A 16,664-nucleotide genomic window follows, 5' to 3' on the forward strand; every position below is an offset into this window, starting at 1 on the left:
AAACTGGGGCGCCAAGCTGTACCCAGAGATGTCAACATCCTTTGGAGAAATGCAGATCTGAATCATTATTGACAGCTTCAGTATCCAGAGGTGTAATTGTGTCCTCTTCTTGTTTTTGCAGTTACTGTTCTAACTTTTTGAAAGCAAGATGCCTGGATGTACCTTTATAACAGGCAATAGAATTGAGATTAGGTTTATTGTCTTTCTGTTTTCGCACATTATTTCCTTTGTGTCTCTTTTTCTCTGTACTTTCAGAAAGCACTGAGGTCAAAAAAAGAGAAACGCCTAATGATTGTTTTAGAAATATAATGTTGCTGAAGACACATTGTGCCGAAATAATCTGCGTGGCTCACATGTTAGGAAGAACCGGAGGCTCATGCTGTCCCCCTCTGTGTTTTGTATATTGCCTTTTTTGAATAAAATGAAACTACGAACGGTTATTGTCTTTCACAGCATCAGATCTGAGAAACGGGAGCTCAGGCTGATTAGGTAAACACGACCTTGTTCTGCTTGCACGCTTGGATCCAGCTTCACAAAAACTCCCTTTTCTGTCCTTTTGCTTTTGAATAGTATCTAGAGAGAAAGTGGCAACACTTTCAATGGGACAAGGGTGGAGGGGCTGCTTTAGTCTCCAGGGACACTTTGAGGAAATGTTCTTTTATCAGCGCAACAAGATAATCCAGACACCCATGTGCACTTCTCCCCAAAACAAGAAAAAGAAGAAGACAGAGAAAATGAACTTCCCTCAAGAGAAAGTGTGGATCAGGAGGACACGTCTGTGCGGTGATCAGGACCACCCCAGATAGATCGAGTAGTGGGTGCGGGGGTGGTCAAACAGACTGAAAGTCTCTTGTTTCTCTGTACTCATCTTCAACTGCTTGGGGCTCTTGGCTCCTGTTTTCTTGTCTTTAGTCCACAAATGTGCTGCAGAAAGCTAAAGGTCATCATCGTGACTTTTTTTAGGGAGGGGTGGTCCTGCTGATTTTTGGCTTCAGAGAGCAGAAAAAGCCGTGTGAGATGGACACCTTATTTTGAAAGTCACAGAAAGCATCAAGGCTAAACGGCTAAAATCAGACACATTTTTAAAAGTATGGGTCTTAACAATTTTCATTAAACTCAGTTAGGTTCTGAATTCAGAAAAAATTATTAAATTTTTAGCATAAAGTAAATGGCGTAGACTTATATAATGGTTTACTGATGGCGGCTCCACCATCGAAGACTGGTGCCAACCTCCAACCATAAGGAGCAATGTGGCGTTCAGTGGATACTTCGATATGTGGGTGGGCAAGGCCAGAACTGAACCTCCAATTCTCCAATCAGAGGTCTACCACTGTACCTCTGCACCACGGCCACCCTGTGTATGACTCATTATATATTACTTCTTAAAGAAAAGGTTTCGGGGAGCCGGTTTAGCTCGTGCTGGTGCCTTCCAACCGTGAAACCAGGGTTCGACTCCGGGTTGCTCCCTGTTCCCTTCTCTACATCTGTGCTGGTCCCAAGCCCGGTTTGAGAAGGTTGCGTCAGGAAGGGCATCCGGTGTAAAACATTGCCAAGTTTACCATGCGACTTGTTCGCTGTGGCGACCCCTGATGGGAGAAGCCGAAAGAGGAAGAAGAAGAAAGAAAAGGTTTCAGAGCACAGACCTAGTGGCCATTACTGGTACTTTGCCAAAATGAAGCATTTTGGGTTTCACTTCTCAAGTGTGATATGAGCTCCTGCAGTGTGATTTGAGCGTTGGATGTTTCCAGCGTTCAAAAATCTGAACTTTGGTGAAGGAGACTTGTTGCGTCAACCAATCTGAGCACATGACACGTTCAATGGCGTGATCAGTGGGTGAAAAAAACAACCTAGGGAGAAGCCGACCGTTCCCGTTCTTTATGATAATTTCTAATTTCTCTCGAGTTAAGAAAAAAGATCCTCTATTTTTATTTTATTCCTTCTCAGACTAATTTGTCAACTGGGTCGCAGAAAGACGGTATCGCAGGAAAGAGGCCGTCATTCAGACGCAGCTCCGGCAGTAGATGTACTGGGAGAGTTTCTGAATGATCTCATGAATCCAGGCATGACGTGTAGAGGATTTTAGGTCCGTTTGGGCTTTACGTACAAAACCTGTGGCAATTGAATACAGGTTTAAAGCTAAACCTGTTGGAGTTTGACCAATCAAGCGTCTTCCAACTGTTGGCGGTGGACATGCGCTGGTATCGGGGAGCGACAGTCTAGTACAGGAATGGGCAACTCCAGGCCATGTTGTTGCATGATTTCCAGATATCCAAGCCTTACTCATGACTAATTACCTGGTTCATGTGTGTCCAGCCAACTAGAACATGCCAGAGCAGGGTATGTTGGAAAAGATACAGTAATGCAGCCCTTGAGGCCCATCCCTAGAAGTGTGAACATCCTAAACTAAAAGCTTGTTAATGAATGCCGTTTAGCGTGATCTTGAATGTGCATCGCATGTACGTAGCATGAGGGAGAAGTTTATTGGTGGAGGAACACGTTTGTGTGTCAGACAAGGAGCAACATCTGGTGATGATGGTTATGTGTAGCTAAAGGCCCAGGATGGAAAAACACAGGCAGCTGCTTGAGAGCGATTGTTAAATTTGATGGGGCTTTTGGTTTTAAAATCTTTAAAACGTTATCAGTAGAGCAGTGTGCGAGTCATAATGATATTACTACATCATAAACCTTCCTTCCTGGTCTTTCATAAGCTCCTGCAGTAAAGCACGCACTCAGAAGGGCTGCAGTAAACCTTTACGGCATCTGCAACACGGGCAAGAAACCGCTACTTCCATCAGACGAGATGGACACCAGAATCCTCCCAAAAAAAAAGGCTCCATGAAGGAGCTTTTTGATAGCGGAGATCCAGTCAGCTATGGCCCCTGGAATGTGATTACTCTTAACGGGGACGCTCTCCTTGGTTTTCACACCTTCTTGCAGCTGCTGCCGGCTCAGAGGCTGTCATCTGTCAGGACCCAGAAATGTTTAAACTATTATTACGTTGTTTTTTGGATTTGTACTCCATGAGATTCAAAAATAACTCACGGCGAGGTCATGTGCTTTTTGTGTAACAGCACTAGAGGGATCAACATTCACACATTTTTATTTTCCTCTGAACGTGATGCAAATACCAATGTTTCTATCTGACTCCCAGCACACTGAGGAGAATTCATTGTGTCTGCTCAGGCAAAGCTGTGGTGTCTCACTAATGGCTTTCTTTTTCCTCCTTTTTTGTTCTAATGAAAGCGTGAAAACAATATTTCCCTTCAACTTTTCTCCTCGCTGAAGAAAACCCTTCATAAGACAGTCTCGTCCCTGTGAAATTCTCGACTCCTTCGTTGTTACCTTAGCGCTCAGTGTTTGTGCCATAGATGCTGTTCTGAATCCTCAATCAGAGTTATTATGTCGTCTGCTTCGAAAGAAAAGAGCCAAACAACCTACATCTACAAAAACACACAGTAAAAGTCTTTATGCTGAGAATTTTTAGAACTTAAAAATGAACATTGTCAGGTGGCACTCTTCTGCTAGTTAAAAGCCGCAGCTGTGATCCAAGGGACCTCAAATCTTTTCATTTTTTTGGACTAAAAGACAAAAACATCAGGAAATTATTTGATTTCAGGAAATGATCAAGATTTATGCTCGTCTGCATCTTTGTTTATGCGTCTTTTTCTGAGCCTTCTGTAATGCAACGTTCACACCGGGCATGTGGCACTTGTTTAGCATATAGAGTTCACGCTCTACCTGATATTAGCACATGTTCGCCACCTACAGTTGAAAAAGTCTTGATGCGAACTAAAAAAAACGGTAGAAATCTGAATCTTTCTCCAGGCTTTTCCTTTCACATCTCTATTCCTTTGTATCATATAATTCCGTTATAATTAATTTTTCCTTCATGATCAATTTTTCAAATGGTTGGCACGCCTGTGAATGAAAAGTGCAAAATCCTGTGTTGATGAGAGAAAGAACCGCTTCAGTCTCTAAAGCGATGTGACCCTTAGCAACATGCCTTCAAGCGACCACGTCCAATGAGAAGTCTATGTAAATGCGGGTATATGTGCGTTTTGGATGTTCAGAACTCATACATTCATAAGTAGCTATGCACATTTTAGGCTTGTGAAACATGTGACCATTGAACGGATGTTGAAAGTTAAACCAAGTCAAACTTTGACCAATCAAGGACTCAGTGATGTATGGGTGGCGTACCTTTCAATTCAACTCATAGTAGTAGGTTTATCTGTCATCTGGACTTCGATTTTAAAGTTGAAGACGTTTCACCTTTTATCCAAAAGTCTTTGTCAATTTAGAATTGCTGTCATCTTCTAACAGGACCACCAGCATCAGATGATCCAAAAAGCTGCTGCACCTCTCATTTTAATTGCATGCAGCACCATTGCTCCCCTCTCTGCGATGGCCCCTTTTGACACTGGTCTCATCATCACCGTCCTACCTGATCTTCCACCTCCAGATATGCAGCTTCTCTCTCCTGAACAAATGTTGGGGCTCCACTATGCAGAACTGAAATTGTGCAGCTCAGCAACAACTCTTTTCAGCTTAATGTCAGTTTATAAAAGATTTTCCCCTCCCTGACTTTTTTATTTTTTTTTTTACAAATTTTAATCTGGAACACAACTGACTCAGTTTCTGCCTCATTTCTAAACCTCTGTGGATAAAATGAATACATTTCAGTATGACTATGAAGATGTAGTGCAGATGTAGTGTTTCTCATCACTTCAGTGGACAAGAGCTTTCTAGCGCTCATTAGCTGCTCCTGGAAAGCGTCTGATTCACTCCAGCGAGCAGCAGAACTTTCCTGAGCTCTCCAGCTGCTCCGCTGAGGCGAGGTGACTGTAACAAAGCAGAAAGAAAGAACTGTTCGGAAACGGGAGTAAACGATGCCACCGGAAAGAGAGGATCAAGTGTTCCAGGGGGGCGCTCCCCCCAATCAAAGTGCCTCTCCGCAGTGGCGGGGGGGGGGGGGGGGGGGTGAGTTGTAATTAAGTGGAAGCCGGTGAGAAGACCTCAGAGGAGCGCTGAATAGCTCTCAGCATCTCGCCGCACCAGTTTATCTCCTTGTTTTTTTTTTGCAAATGAGCTTGCCCCGCTTCCTTGTTGGGTTGTTGTTGTTGTTGTGACAGCGGCAGCTGCTGTTGGGCTTTTTTTTACTGCACTTTTGCACGGCAGCTTCAGTGCACTGATTGTAGGAGAGGTGCTTGAACCTCAGCGCCAGCTCCCCACTCATTTGCCTTCAGAGCTTCAGGAATAATTCATGCAGAGGCCGGTCAGTTTTATCGAGTTTCACGGCAACTGAGCTTTCCTTTAAATGTCCTTTCAATGTCCCTAAACTTTGAGCTGGCATTTTTTGGCTCTCATGGTCAACATCACGCCTCATGAACACATCCCCACATCCCCTGAAACACTCACTTTCATAATCCAGGACAGTCCAGTACAAAAGTGACCCACATCTCCCAACATTTAGCCCCTATCAAAGTCAGACATTAAACTGTGTATTGGACTTTCAACTTTCAGTATTAAAAATCTTCTCAAAGCTTCTCCACCATCAGTTTTTATTTTTGCTGCCCCACACACATTTCCCTCTTCCACAGCTTCTGTGACGCATACATTCAGGTTAACAGTGATGCTGTCAGGTGACGACGCCTACCTTTTGAATATCTGAAGCTACGTACACACCACCCTCAACACCAGGCGTTCAGTGGTCCACTCCCAATAAAGACTTCAAATTTTGAAACCTTCACTGATCAGTTTGGATCCATTCAGACGTGAACTTACCAATGGGTTTAAGTATTTGTCCTTCTTTTTGAACTTTTCCATCACTATGGAAAGTCATTCAGGTCCTGAACGTGCCAGTCAGGCCCATACCACAACATTACCACCATGTTTGACTATTACAATAGTCAAAGTTCTATTTCAGAAGTTCAAAGTATTTGTCATAAATATTGAGGAGAATTCAGATGTACCGCATTATGGTTTGGGGTTTTCTTTTCAGTGCTTCTTACTTTTCGTTCAGCTGTCAGGCTGTAGATTGGTTCGTTGGATGATTGGCATTCCTCTCCTGATACGACAAAATCCTCTTAGTCACATGCACCCCTGTATGGGTGTATGTAGGAATTTGGGTTGGCCAGACCCGTAGACGATCGTAGATAGGAGTGGCAGCATCTCAAGGGGAGCACAGGTTTGTCTCTACGCTTTGATTGTCTAATTTCCTAATTTGTAATAGTCGGGCTGCTACCAAGAAGTGCATCACATGAATAGCACTTACAGGCTCCTTGCATGGTCTTCAGGATTTTGGGGGATTAAAAAAAAGAAAAATCTCTACGATGTGCCTGTGTCTCACCTTCTGCATGTTGTACAAGTGTTCAGTATAATCTGTGGCTCGCAGGATTCCAGTAGAAAAACAATGTGCATGAATAGTTTGGCTCTACAGGCTCACCGAGTGGCCTGCAACCTTGATATTTTGATTTTGCGCGGGCCACCTCTGTGATCCGTACAGATTTGCCTATTTAGGGCATTTGAGACTAAGGCTTTAACTGATAATTTAAAAGTCATCAGTGGTATGGAAGCTGAAGTGGCTCAAAAAGTCAAAAGTGTTTGACTTTTCGGCCCCTCCATCACTGTCATCCTCTCCCCCTCTGGTTCATATCTGGTCCTTTTCTTTGCTTCAGAGCCTCAGATCAGTCAGACGCACATTTGTTGAGTGAGCTGCCCGCTGGGATGGGCGTATGTTCATTTACGGCCCTTTCTCCATGATGGAGGTCACGGCCCCCGCAGCTGCCGATGAACCCTGGAAAGCAAAGCATCTCTGAGGACGGATCATCTGCATTCCATCACTTCTATCCATGTCCTCCCTGTGAATGTGGCCTGCTGTGTCTGCGGCTATTGCATACAACCTGAGGACATGCCATGCCCCCCCCCCCACCATGACGGTTAGTTTCACATGAATGAGACCCATCTGCTGAGAGGAATTCATTTCAACGATTCGATTGTGGCATCATGCAGTCATGCATCTTGTGTTGTTCTAGAATTTTCCATAAATGCAATGACAACGAGAAGATGGATGAAAGCTATTTTTAGGTTTGCCGTGAACCAGATACTATGTTCATCTGGAAACGAGGCATTCCTAAAGATTACGCACCAAAATGCAGCCGGTTCCTCCGCTGTGGAGGACAAACTGGAGCTGACAGCTGCTTTAAGTAGCCCTTCATTTGAAGGGAAAATGGGTCTCTTCTGGCATCTTTGCTTATTTTTATCCACCACATTGCCTACATATGAAAAAAAGCATCAGTGAGGGGAAGATGGTCCATGCCGCAGCGCTGGTGATGCAGAGAAAAGCTCCTGTCTCCTTAATTAGCGTGATTGGAGCCTCATCGGACAAGGCCTGTTTTTATTCATAAGATTGCATTCAGGCGCCCGTCTCCTGATGACAACTCCAACAATTGCATTAACAAGCTGAGCAGGTCTGATGGGTTTGAGGCTGCCGCCCGCCACAGATTGGAGGAGCTCTGTAATTGACGTCTGAGAATAGCGACAGGAGAAAATGGAAAAAATGAAATGAAAAATAAAATAACGCCGTTCAGATGTTTGGTTTGAAAGTTAGTTTGTGAGTCTTAAAGAAAAAAATAACGCAGATTATGTGGAGCAAGGGCCGATCAGGGCTGATCAGAACTCTGGAGCCAAGTTGCATTGATTCATCCCTTGAACCAAATCAAACTCTATCAATAAAAATACAAACATTTCAGTGTGTATGCTGACAATTGTGTCTTTTAATATTTTTACTAGTCACCTTGTTGAATTTTTTAAGCCTTAGTCAGATGCACCCGTATGGGCGCTGTGGGTTGTCCAGCCCGTAGAGGGTCATAGAGAAGAGTGGCCACATCTTAAAGGGAGTGAAGGTGTGTGTTGCAGTTTCATTGAGGGTTGTAAGGTCATCTTAAGGGACGTCATTAAATTGGTATATACTATTCTCGTTTTTACTTTTTATAAGCCTTCAAATGTTTTCATTTGACTCTAATCATCTGGATGTCCTGGATGTCTGAACCCCTTGTCCTTGATGGAAGCTCATTTCTGACACCTGTATCTGTGATCTTAACTGGATCTCCTCTCTGAACACCTACATTTTATAGGACTTCTACCTCAGGGCAACCAAATCAACGCCCATCGTACAGTAACATAAACCATGCATGTATTCTGCATCGTTCTAAGTGTGCAGACTGCACAAGTCATTTCCAGTTTCAAACAGCCTGAATGAGCAGCAGAGCCAGCAGTGCAAGCAGTGCATGAAGAGCTAATCTGTGCTCGTTCCCAAAGGTCAGCAAAGAATCTTCCACCTTTATCACTGGGGAGGGGAGCATCGGAAGTTGCCAGACTCGGCACCGGAAAAACTGGGCACCACTGGGATCTATTCTGCCGCAATCGGGGGAATAGAGCCATTGTGCACTAGTAATGAAACAATTTCACACAACAGAGTGTGCCCTGCAGTGCCAATCTTTCTGTCTGCAGCCAACACCAAGCGGGAATTAAAATGATCTGTGTACATACATACACACAGAGACAGACTGACAGACAATGTGCTGTATCTTTACAGAGGATCTTAAAGTTAGATTTATTATTTTGTTAAAGTTGGTGAGTGCAGTCCATCAGTCAAAAGCTACTTAAAAATCCTCCACCAGTAAAACTATGATGGATTTCTGCTTCAATAAATATACTTAGATTGATCTCTGCATGCTCCTATGATCTGAGAATCACAGGTTTGAGTTCTGTTAAAGCTTAGCTTGGAATATTTGAACATTTTTTTAAATAAATGCATTTTTCCCCTCAGTTTTATTGCTGCCATTCACAACAAAAACGTGAAACAATAACTTAAAAATAAAATGTACGGATAGAAAACATGGAAAGAAGAAGTTAGATTTTTCTTTTTTTTTGTTTCATAGTCATTTTGTCTAAACATTTATCATCTTTTGTTTTATCCTGCTAGTCAAAGTTCTTTAAATTGCATTTTCAACTAGAAATATGCATTTCTTCTTTTGAGCCTTCAGTCACAACAAGAATATTTCCCATTTATCAGCGACGTTATTCGCTATTATCTTTCTGCATTTAAAGCATGGCCTGCAAATTTCCGGACTGAGAGAATGTAATTTAAACAGAAAACATGAATGTTTATATAATCTGCTTTTTTTCCTTCAGCTAGTGTTAGTCAACGGAAAGAATAGCAAAGGTGTCAGAGTGGTGATGAGCCGAACATCTCTCCAGAAACGGGTTTTGCAGCTGTAAAGCCCCCTCACTGAAACTGTCCAACCTCCAGATCTACTCAGAGATATCATTTGTCTGTAATGAACTTTTGGGAAGATGAGTCTCATCAGTGCAGCTGCTAGCATGTTTGCTATAGGAGATACGCACAAAAGCATAGGGGAAAGTGGAGCGCAGAAAAGCGAGAGCAGCTGTTTCTGCAGGATAGATCTTAAAAATTAATTATTTTTAATGATAATAATCAATAGGCATTCCATTTTTTTAACTTGATATGCATCATATCATTTTTCATACCTTTCTCATTAGCATGATCAAAACTTTCAAACTTAAACCCATTGTCTAGAACCTGTTTCAATGTTCTCCGCCCTGCAGTTCATCATCTGTCCACTTGGGGCAGTAGAAGAGCTTTTCCTGCTCATTTTAAATTGTCTGCTACAATGAAATCTCTAAAATACTTTTCCTAATTGTCAAACCTGTATGGTAGGAATAACTCATCTATACTTATTCATTTTTAATGACTATGGTAGTAAAAGGCAGTAAAATTAGTTGATAATTACTTCTTAATAAATCAGTTGCACTATGTAAAAATATATGGCTCAAATTTGAGGCATTGGGTAAGTAAGGTCATTTTTTCCCTGAAAACTCGTGTTAATATTTTTGCCTCTTAATGTAACATTGCTGTGAACAAAAACTTAACAAATTACATGTCATGATTGATACTATCAATAACTTTTAAATACATTTTTTTGCAATTACTTGATTAATCTGTCTAAATGTTTAGAATCGAATTATGGCAATTAAACAAAAGAAATAAAAATAAAAATCAAATCATATTTAAAGTAAGTGTGATATATGTATGTCAAATTACAAATGTAGTAAATATGTCATGAGGATAGTATACTTTTTTTTATTTATTTTAATATCAATGAATGAACCAATATCTGAAATAAATTGGATACATCTTTTTTTCTCTTTTTATATTATTTTTTTCTCTTTTTTTGCTGAAATCGCCTAAAAAAAATTAACCAATCAAAAAAAAACATGTGTTTAGATTAGCTTCATCTGTATGGCAATTGCCTCCATTATGAAGGGTCTGCTAATGCTAACGTTTGGCCTAATCTGCTTCCCATTTTAACAATAAAAGTGTAAATCTGAAAACAAAAATGCATTTCTACTAAATATTTGCAAATATTTTCTTATAAAAAGTTACCAATGTGTAAATTCGGTAGATTTGGTTTGGTCAGCCACCCAACTTACCTGGGTTGCTGGTAAGACAGTCTACTGTGTTCTGGCTTCATCACTCTCCTGACCCCCGCCCCCCTTCCCATCAGAAAGACTCCTGAAAATGCAGGATCTGGTTTTAATGGTCCGTGACGAAGTGCTGTTGGAGACCTTCCTGTGTATTGATGAGCCGCTGGGCCGTGTCCCTCCTCGTGCCTCCCCTCCTCCTCCTCCTTAGGCTCCATGCGAAAGTAAACTTGTCAGCTCTGATGCATTGCCTCCTCGCACTTTAATGCAAATCACGCAGCGGCAGAGCTTTATCTCAAACCAAACAAGAGAGGCGGCAGAACATCCAGGATCCTTGCTCCCAACAGGGTTAGCTGTATCTGGGAGTGCTGAGAGATTAAAGCGGCGCGGCTCGAGCTCCTCACACAACATTAGTTGCTTTCGCTGGAGGAATTTGCTTCATGCCAGTAGGAAATGAGCTTAAAAGGAAGGCCTGCTTTATCGGAGCAGAAGGCGGTTTGTGGTGAAGTCCGGCAGGTTAAACACAGGAGTGAGACGGGTTCTCAGCAAAGAAATAAACATGCCTGACAGAAAAATCAAAACACTCTTAAATAAACTAAAAAATGAAATCCCAATTGAAACCAGATGAAGCCTTGATTTGTTAAGGCTGGCAAATCATTTTTTGTTTATGTTATTGCTGTTGCTGATTGGCTGATTTATGAAGAAGCAAAAAAAAAAGAGTGTGTAACTTGGGTTGAGTCGTTTTCTGTTTGGGTAATGAAGTTCCTCTTCACGCTTCTATATATTAGCTTTTCTTTTTTTTCAAGGTAATATAATCGAACCCATGTTAACATAAATGTCCAACTAATAACAGATCAGAGATTGCTGGGCGCTGACAGCAGTGCGACCCCCCCCCCCTCCCCTCATCGCGCCTCTCCATCTTAGTAAAATGAATAAAAAAACCTCTTCTTCTTCTTTCTTCTTCTGCCCTCCTGTTGTGCTCGCTTAGCACTATGTGTGATTTATCCCTGCCCCACTTGTTCTTTACGTTTAAGAACTCTTCAACAAGCCCACACGGTCTCTGGCCCCTTTAATTTGTTTCTGCCTCTCCATGATAAAAGCTGTGCAAGCGACTCGTGCTTCCACCCGCTCTGTCAAAATCTAGATATGATGCCGCGGGCTCTGGGCTGCGGCCGCCTTGCGGTCGTGGGGGTGAGTTGGACAGTTGTGCGTGGGGCCTGTCGCCAGCAACTTCAGGCTACACCTTCTCCCCCATTAATCTCCCCCAGGGGGCCTCTCCTGGCTGCCTCACAGCAGACTTATGCTCTCCTGATTACTTCTTGACTCTGACCCTGGCAGACGCTGCTGACCCTCTTCACTCCTCATCTGGAAACTCACAGGGAAGGGGGGGGGGGGGGGGGTCCACAAACCAGAGCAAATATAGCAAATAGAACAGAAAAACTCTTAAAGAAGAGGTGGGAAAGGGGCAGTGGGGCTGTTCTCCACAGCATTCAGTAGGAGTTAACTACCAAAGCTTCCAGCAATGAAACAGCCTGTTTCTCTCCGATCTGCTCGCTTTTTGTTGTTCCCTCCATACCTTTATCTTTATGGTCGAGCATGGGGGTGGCAGGTTAATGATGTGGGCTCTATTTATAGAAAAGAGTACTCTACTTCAGTGGTCTCTAACTCTCGGACAATTGGTACCTGAATTAAAAAACAAAAACAAACATCACCTATGTTTTCTGTTTCGTTTACAATCAGATTCTTAACAAAGTTTAATAAAAAAAAACTGCTGGATTCTCTCCGCCACATCCGACCCGTCAACTTGCTCGGTCACAGGTTTAAAATCCATCCGCTACTTTCTAAAAGCGTCCCTGGTGACCGCTAAATTGAAACCACCAAGCTTGCAAAAGTCAACAGAAACAAACGTTTTTGGAAAGTTTCTTTTTGCAGAAAAGAGTCAGTGAGGAGACAGATGAAGAGCTTTTGACTTCAAAACAAAAGAAAGCTGCGTTTATCAGACAAAAACTAGGAGTCCTTATTCCAAATATGAATTTATTGCAACCATTGTTTCTGCACACCATAATGATAATAATGCTTATAAAGTTGTTAAAATTCTGGATTCATGCTTAACAAAATATTTAAAAAAAATACAAGCTTTTGTTCCCATTTTGTTTTATACTTATTTGTCACACGCTAAAATTGAATGAGGCTGAAGTTGGCGTCTGATTTGACAGTTATGGGTGAAGGGAAAATCACACTTTAATGATTCCTACATGACTTTTAGAGTACAAATAAAGTTTAAATCAGCTGTAAATATTTTACAGAGACTAAACTGCAGGCTAAGAAAAAAAATGGGGGTAGTGGTTGTCTGAATCTGTCACTTCTATGGCAACCACTCTCGCCAATGCGGAGTAAGTTTGTTGGAAGGCCACACCCCTACCGCTGAAATCAGGCTCAGGAGAATCTGTCAATAAAACTTTTCAAACGTTGTATGTGATTGGCCTGTTTTTAACTTGAATAATTTGCGATAAAAAGGTAATTCTGACAAATATAAAAACTGAGTAACAGCTGTTTATTTCTCAATAGAAGTGTGTGGGTCCAGAGGGTCCAATTCTTATATATAGTCAATGGATCCAGCTGGTCTGTGAACATACCGCCTGACGTTAAACCGAAAAGTGATCTAAAAAGGTTGGGGATTTCTGTGGACTGTAAGTTTCTCTGTCTACCTGCCCATAATATTTACGAAGCCGTTTTTAGAAATCAAATACTAACCAAACTCGTTCCTTTAAAAAAACTAGAAGCAGGGAGCCTCTTAAACAACACTGAGTCTGCATTAATGAGATCCTCTCTGCCTCTTTAAGCCTCTGCAGCAATTTTTTTCCCTTTCTTTTTTCTCCTTAAATCCTCCCCGTACCGCACTGGGATTAGTTCTCTGATCAACAGTCACATATGAAATTAGCAGGAAAAGAAGCATCTGCTAATATGGGATCTGCTGCTTTAGCGCCGCAGCATTAGCCAGATCTGACTATGAGCCTCTGGCTTTGGCTCAGGGGTAACCAGATAATTTAATATCTGCTTATAAGAAGAAAAGCGATAAAGAGCCCCCGCCCCCGGAATTAAAAAAAGAAAAAAAAGAAACGGTTTAGAATTTGAAGTGAAGAGATGTTGGAACCTGAGGAGCTTTAAAGGAGCAGATCTTTTTGTTTTGGAGGACCCTTGTGTCTTCGGTACCGTCCAATCACAGCCCTCCTCCGGTCAGACGGCCCGTTTAGAGGGGAAGTTGCTCGCTAAGAGCGACGGAGGCTTCAAAGAAAAAGTGCTAATGATGGAAATCGAAAACTCGGCTGAGGGTGACATTTCCTTTTGGAGCCTGAGGGCTCTCCAGTGAAGGCTTCTCATGCCCCCCCCCATGCCGTCCCCCACCCCTTCCGCCACTTGGCCCTCTCCTACACAACAAGCGGCTCCTCACGCAGGAGGCAATTAAAACTCTGATCTGCTTACACATCCGGAAACACTCGGCTCGGCTGCAGGCAGTGGAGGTGGTGCTGATGTGGGGGGGCAGCGATACTCATCTGGGATGTGGGAGGAGCCAAAGTGATCAGTCTTACCAATTTCCCGGGACACACGGCCCTCCGGCTGTGCATTATTTGACAAAGCAGATGGAGATTCTTCACCAGACGATGTGCAGCAGGAAGCCAGACGGGATGATATCCGGCAGAACCTGGCACGGTGCTGTCAGACCCAACATCCGACGGCACTTCCTGTGTGTGGCATCTTCTTCCATGTTTCTGTTCTCCCACATGGATTTGTCTCAATCCGCAGTAATCTCAGGAGGAAGAAGCTAATCTATTTTTTTGGGAAAAGTGTCTACTCTAAAACCCAGTTAACTACGAAACCATGAGATCAAAAATTGCGACATGTTCCGTCTCATGTCAGCAGAACTTGAAGTACAGCCGCATCTCCTGGATGGAGCTGCATTTTAGAAATGATGCAAATAAACTTTTATTAAGTTAACTGATATTAAAATTGTAAATAGTGTCATGAGCAAGTGGAGCCAAAAATACTTAAGAAGAATTACGTTTTTTTTGGGGGGGGGGGCTAGCATGTTCTTGTTGGATCTTTCTGATAGTGGAGTACATGTATGAATTAAGCATAAAAATTCAACTTCTGAGGGAGGGGAAGGAGTGATGGTGGTGTTGCTCCATGTCAACAGTCATACCCACATGTCAGAGGTGAATTTTTAATGAACAACTGCTGCTCTACACAAACTATGTCCTAGAGAACAACAACGTTTTGTTTTTTTGGCTTAAAAAAAAACAAAATCTTTTACAAAAGACCAAGATAATCGGTGAAAAGATGATCGGAGTGAGACTTTAACGATGGAACAAACGAAAATGGTGAAATCCACATTCAGCTAAAGTCCTGCTGAAATAGAAAGGTCTTCAGGTTGCTGGATTTGCTTGGAAAGCTCCATCCAAAATGTATGTGGGGGACAACCAATATAACCTGACCTGATGATCTAAGAGGACGAAGAAGTCTGTCGGAGGAGCTCGGACATAACCAGGAGCATGACCGTAGAGACCCCTAAGAGGGAGAAATTTATGCTTAGAATTTAATTCTAAATGAACTGCAGTGTTTTAAGTAAAAATAACCCAGGCCTCGACTTGTAGATGTGACCAAGTCACTCATACTACCAAGGATCTGAAGGCTGGACTGGATGGATGCTCCACAGGAACCAATGTGAGGACAGATCAGCATCAAGCATCAGATAGTGACTTTAGACAGAAGCTCAGGTTACAAACATGATTCCATCATGGTTTGGAATGATACCTTTCTTCTGAAAAGGCATGTTCCTTCACTCAGACTGGGTGATAGAGATCAGAAGAGTTTCAGGCATCTCACATTCATGTGTAGCTTTGCACATTTTAAGACTGTTTTTAGCCTCAAATTACAAAACGTCCATTGCACGTGCGTTCCAACCAATTGTACTTTGACCAATCAGAGACTCGGATTTGGTAACAACGTATGGATGGAATCCCCTTTAATACACAGAAGTGCCAACAGTTTGAAAATTGATCATGTAGGTAAAATGAACAATTGTGGTTTGTGCCCAGCTGGAATCATATGACACCAAGTCTTTCATCTTTTGGGAAAAAAAAGCCTGGAGTGAGATTTGCGGGATTTGCATCGCTTCAACATTTCACACTAAGCCTCTTCCAAATGTAGATGGCGGGCATGCGCTGGTAAACAGTAGAAAAAAAAAAAGATAGAAGCCTCTCTGCGTCTCCAGTATGAACACCATGGGCCAAATGCGCATTCAAGAACCAGCGTTTGGCATGTTTGTAAATCTTGGACGTTGAGCTTTATGAGACTCAACTTTATGAAGCTGAGGGCCTCATGGTAGAGCCCCTCTCACAGAGACAGACTGCTGGTTTGTGGGTGTGGAAGGGACCCCATTACTTCATTTGTCTGTGTTTCTTTTGAGTATTCTGACCAGACCAAAATGAGTCGGCTTGTTTTTGGCCCATCTGTACAGTTTTTTTTTTTTTTTTTGGGGGGGGGGGGGGGGGGGGGGGGTTATGCTGTAAAAGCCTGAAGTCCATGTTAAAATAGCCGAGCAGTGAATGTGACCATTAGACAGCAGACAGGGTCAGGTCACCTTCACAGACTGAGTGCCGGGGTGTTGTTGTCCTTCATCGGTCTGAAGACCCTAGCTGTTCTGCTGCCCATTATCTCCAGCTTCCTGGTGACCTGTGGCTCTGGGGTCATTTTTGCACCACAGGGCTAATTGCACCAAATGGTGGCAGGTTTTTAAGGGAATGGACGGACTGTGCTGTAGAGCTGCAGCTGGAATTTACCATTGAGCCACAAATATTTCATGTATTAAGGGAATTACACCAGAGGGTGTGTGTTTTTCTGCTTTGTGCAGACAGCATGAAGCTCTAGTAGTGTTCTAGTGTATTTTTTCCCACTTTTTACATTTTAAAGTCATTTTGTGTCATTATATACATAGCCCAAATCCAGCCCTATGTACTGTACATAATAGGGCTGCACAGGGACAGCCTTACAGCAAGAAGGCTCGTTCAAGTACGAGCCGGGAACCATCTGGTTATCCCTGTGGAGTTTGCATGTTCTCCCCATGCATGCGCGGGTCCCCTCGGGAGACTCCGGCTTCC

General features: G+C 42.7%; 1 protein-coding gene across 6 annotated transcripts in view; it reads left to right on the forward strand.

Annotated features, from left to right (window-relative positions):
* Window positions 1-16,664, forward strand: part of LOC101162459 (receptor-type tyrosine-protein phosphatase U) — a 202,605-nt gene that overhangs the window by 34,941 nt on the left and 151,000 nt on the right. The window lies entirely within an intron of this gene.

This window comes from Oryzias latipes, chromosome 11 (genome assembly GCF_002234675.1).
Source record: "Oryzias latipes chromosome 11, ASM223467v1".
NCBI classification, from domain to species: domain Eukaryota; kingdom Metazoa; phylum Chordata; class Actinopteri; order Beloniformes; family Adrianichthyidae; genus Oryzias; species Oryzias latipes.